The sequence below is a fragment of the Rhinopithecus bieti genome, unplaced genomic scaffold (genome assembly GCF_001698545.2).
Source record: "Rhinopithecus bieti isolate Rb0 unplaced genomic scaffold, ASM169854v2 scaffold_26546, whole genome shotgun sequence".
Lineage (NCBI taxonomy): Eukaryota > Metazoa > Chordata > Mammalia > Primates > Cercopithecidae > Rhinopithecus > Rhinopithecus bieti.
In genome coordinates, this window is record NW_016812367.1 from 66,158 (window position 1) to 70,802 (window position 4,645).

The 4,645-nt window shown below is 43.5% G+C and overlaps 1 protein-coding gene across 14 annotated transcripts in view; it reads left to right on the plus strand.

Annotated features, from left to right (window-relative positions):
* Window positions 1-4,645, plus strand: part of CLK4 (CDC like kinase 4) — a 69,423-nt gene that overhangs the window by 42,136 nt on the left and 22,642 nt on the right. For 3 of the 14 annotated variants that reach the window (XM_017896128.1, XM_017896127.1, XM_017896129.1), the window contains exon 1: window positions 135-294. The exons of 6 other annotated variants lie outside the window; for them this stretch is intronic. The gene's annotated coding sequence lies outside the window, so the exon portion shown is untranslated. Of the gene's footprint in view, window positions 1-112; window positions 295-739; window positions 763-4,645 lie in introns of those variants that run through there. 5 more of the 14 variants (XM_017896132.1, XM_017896130.1, XM_017896121.1 and 2 more) reach the window with 4 other exon arrangements.

The following is a 4,645-nucleotide window of genomic DNA, read 5'->3' on the forward strand; positions in this document are numbered from 1 at the left end:
CGGGGGGGGCGGGGTGGGGCCGAGGAAAAAAATGCTTGGGCCGCGCAGCCGCAGTGTGGAGGCTCGGGTCCCGCTCTTATGTCACGTGGAGCCCCGCCCTTACGTGGAGCGGCGGGAGCGCGCAAGGCTCTGTCACGCAGGCGCGTTCGCGCGGCGTAGGTGGCGCTAGAGGCGACCCGGGGGATTGTAGGGCGACGGCGCTGCCGCCATTTTGTGGGGTGTTTGTCGCAGCGACCGAGGAAGACGGCAGTTTGGCGACATTTCTTGCCCGAAGGGCCATTTGCTTTTGCTGAGGTAGGGTTGCCGGTGGTGTGTGCTGGGCCAGGCGGCTGTCGGTCTTTAGGTCTCCGAGCCGGGTATTGGAGAAACGACCGCGTTAGGGGCCTGGGCTTGTGGAGCTGAGGAGTTCTGCGGGGCGCTGCTCGGCTGGTGCACGCCGGAAGCACCGAAAGTTGCCTGGATTCTCTGAGGGCCCTGGCCGCTCGCGTCGCGGCTCCGGAGGCCCTGGGCTCGCCGTGCCCTGCTGGCTGGCAAGCGCGGCTCTTGGTTAACCCTGTCGGGACCTCTTCCAGCCGGCGGGCGTGAGGACCTGTCGGGAGACTTTTCGAGAGCCGTCTCCGGCATTCGTGTTGCCGGAGATCAGGTCTTTCCCTGGATTCCTGGCCTGGGCCGGTTGTAGCGTTTGGGGGGTTTTCCAGAGTCAAGCATTTGCCCCTGTCTTGAGTGCGCCAAAGGCACTGGCCGGGTTCCCAGAGCCGGGAGGTGGGTACCGCGTCCGTGCAAATCCAGGTGGTTGAGGGCAGTAGGTGCTTGTGAGAGGTGGAAATTTGCGGAGGCCAGTCCTCTGTACTATACTGAACACATTGTTGCAGCGAACCTGCATTTCTGGTAGTTTTGCGTCTTATTATCCCTGGTTGCCTAAATAGCCCAGACACGCTTATACGATCCTTAGGAAACCGCCCCGCAAACTGAACTTGGCAGCCACTTTGTCTTGCTTCATAGCTGTCCTGTGCGATTGTGCTTTTTACACACCCCTACTGGCTTGTAACCCATTAAATGCAGTCCTCTTGGAGCCCTCCAATCCTAAACTTACAACCTATTTCGATGTTTTTAAGCCATGTACATAGCGTTAAGTTGTCAAGAACTACAGGATCTTAAGGGCGGTGGCGATGGATCTACATATGAGATGCGTTGTGTCATTATTTTTTGAAAGATACCTGGTTATTCTAGCACGCAGGATCCTTTATTAATTAGAGGCAGTGTCATGATTCTAGATAACTTTTTTTTTGTGTATGCGAAGGAACCTTACCACATAGAACCTGGGTGGGGTGATCTTTGTGCCTCCAGATAAAATGTTTTTGAACATTGCAGGGTGAGTGAGGGAGGTCAGAGGCTGGGACTAACAGCTGAATTAAATTTGAAGTAGTGAACTTGAGAAAAATTTTGTACTCTCACAAAGGAGCTCGTTCTTATTTTAATGTTTGCATATTAACTGATAATTTGAGAATTCTGTTTTGCTGGAGGCTAGCTGGTTGTGGCAGACTTACAGTAGAAGAGGAAAAAACGAAACTGAGGCAGACACAGAAGTCTTGAAAAAACTTCATAATAATGGAGGTTGATAATAATAACGCTCGGTCATCAGATGTGATTTTGCTTGCTAGGATTTAAAAATACTTAACCAAGCTGAGTTCCTGATGTGCTTAAAATACAACTTTGGTATTTGACGGAACGGTTCAGAAGAATTGCACTTGAAATTTATATATATATATATANTGGAAATTAAAGAAACATGAAAAATCAAAACATGAACAATTTTTTTATTTTTTGAGAACTACAAATGATAATTAAGGAATATTACAATTTCAAATCAAAATTATTATTATTATTATTATTATTATTATTATTTGAGACAGAATTTCCTTCTTGTTGCCCAGGCTGGAGTGCAATGGCACGATCTCAGCTCACTGCAACCCCTGCCACCCGGGTTCAAGTGATTCTCCTGCCTCAGCCTCCTGAGTAGCTGGGATTACAGGCATGTGCCACCACGCCCAGCTAATTTTGTATTTTTAGTAGAGATGGGGGTTTCTCCATGTTGGTCAGGCTGGTCTCGAACTCCTGACCTCAGGTGATCCACCCACCTCAGCCTCCCAAAGTGCTAGGATTACAGGTGTGAGCCACCGTGCCCGGCCCAACATTATTTTTAAGTGCTGAATTTTTATTTCAATTTTTGAACTTAAGTATATTTTATATTAATATTTGAAACTAAAATCAGCATAATTCTAGCATTCAGTGTCCATCTAGTTGCCAAAATAAAGACTCCTTCTCCCATTTCAGTATGCTCAGACTATATGAACGTTTATGAGTAAGAGGAATTATTCAGCTTTACGTAGTGCTGTTCCAAACACTCTGTCATTCTTGAGTTCCTTCAGAGGTACTCCTAACTGGGAACATGAAAACAAGCCAGAAAATGGAAGGTCCTCATTACCTGGACAATGATGATTCCATTAGGCAAGATCTACTGCATTCATGCTATCTATCTGAGTGCAAAGATTTGACCCTTTGTGCTTTCTTTTTACCTAGGCACTCCTGGACTGAAGAGCCTCTCTGCACTCCAAGGCAGTGAATTTGTCTGACATTGGCAGCAGCATATCCTTAAACCTCCATATTTGGTCATGATGGCTTTTGGTTTCAAGAACATCTGCAGGACATGTGGAGAATCCATCATTTCCCTGGGGCCTCAATGATGTTAGCCTCGGGAGTGATCATTTAGGGTGGCAGGTCATTCTGCATCTGCTTGGTCATTAGAATGACAAAGTTGTCCCTGTGTTTTGGTCTTGTTTTTTGTTTTCTTTTTTGAGACAGGGTCTCACTGTCGTCCATACTGGAATGCAATGGCGTGATCATGGCTCACTGAAGCCTTGACTTCCTTGGGCTTCAGTGATTCTCCCCGGTAGCTGGGACTACAGGCTCAAGTCACTATGTGCGGTTCATTTTTTGTATTTTTTGTAAAGGCAGGCTTTCGCCTTGTTGCCCAGGCTAGTCTCGAATTCCTGGGCGCAAGGGATGAGGCGCCACTGCGCCCAACCGTAAATTTGTCTTGATAGCTCTAATGAAGAAAGTTTGTGTTCTGGCCTTTTGCCTCAAGTAAATTTGTGCTGTTACTCATGTCACGTTCTAATATGGAAGTGACTCCATTTGTATCAAACCGGAATGCTCACTTCCACTGAGACGCTAACAAGAGTTTTAGAATTTCTGTTTGACCAGGAAGATCAGTACCTTCTCTTCCTCTGTAAAGTAAGCTGAGAGCCACATTAGAAGGATGCGTGATGGGTATAGAATTAGAATCAGCAAGACAGTGAATTAAAATATCTGACTATCTGGTGGCAATCAGACTCTGATGGTGTGACGCATACTTTCTTATGGAATATCTCCCAGAAGAATTGAAGCTGCCTCATTTCAAAGCCTTTAATCCATTTAAAATCATTTAAATTTCTACTTGCATTCGTTTGCTTATTAGTCATTTGGGCAAGCTGAATGAGGTTAACTAAGTGGATTTTACTCCATTTTAGCTTTTTTCAGCTCCTTGCTGAATTGTGAAATTCATCTCTTTTTACCATTTAAACTACCCTGTTTAGCAGAGTTTGGACCTGATTGTGCTTTGGAAAATAATTAAGATGGGGAGAGACAGATAGGGGTTATATTGTTTGAGCCCAGATGCTGAGCCTGGAAGGAACCAGGTTATGCATTGGAGTTTGTAAATAGAGTCAGATGTCACTGTTAACGTTTGATTTCACTGTGACCATGCTTCAGTGTGCATCCTTGTAGGCTGGTTTCTTTTTCAGAGTTACTGCAGATTTACTACAAATAGATTTTAAGTTTAAGAATAACTGCTGGATAAGAAAATGAACTTGTTGGATAGAGAAAATGAGTTCATAAAATCACATAAACATTTAAAAAATTTTTTTTGTAGAGACGGGGTTTCATTATGTATAGCCCAGGCTGGTCTCAAACTTCTGGACTTGGCCTCCCCAAGTTCTGGGATTACAGGCATGAGCCACTGCACCCGGCCTAAAATCACCTTTTTATATGTCTTCAGTTTCTCTGTTGAATATTGTGTTCTATTCACACAGAACTAATATTCTCAAAGCTTAGAGTCATTCTGAGATTTAGAGAAAAGAACTGTGGAGAATTTGAGAAGAAAAAGCTTCATCATTGAATAGCTCTTTACAGTTAAAACAAAGTCACCTCCCATATTTAGTATCCCTAAGTATTTTTGTCTCGCAGTTCAGTTATTTGTATTACAGTAATTTGCCAAAGCTGCATGACACTGTGATATTATTTCTTCTTAAATCAGCTCACATTTTAATGTTAACATTTTTAAAAGAAAATATATCAATGACTTAATTGGAAAATCACTAATAAGAAAGTAACAAAACAAGATAAATAAAACAAAAAAGTTATTAATTTTTAGCTAAATGCTCTTGTCTGCTGGAAACGGTACACCTGAACCTTTTCATTTGGCCCCCCCCCCTTTTTTTTTTTTTTTTTTTTTTATTTTTTAATTTATTTTTGTTTGATTGGGTTAATTCAAAAGCTTTGTCTTCAAGTTCTGAAATTTGTTCTTCTACGTGTTCCAGGTTATTAT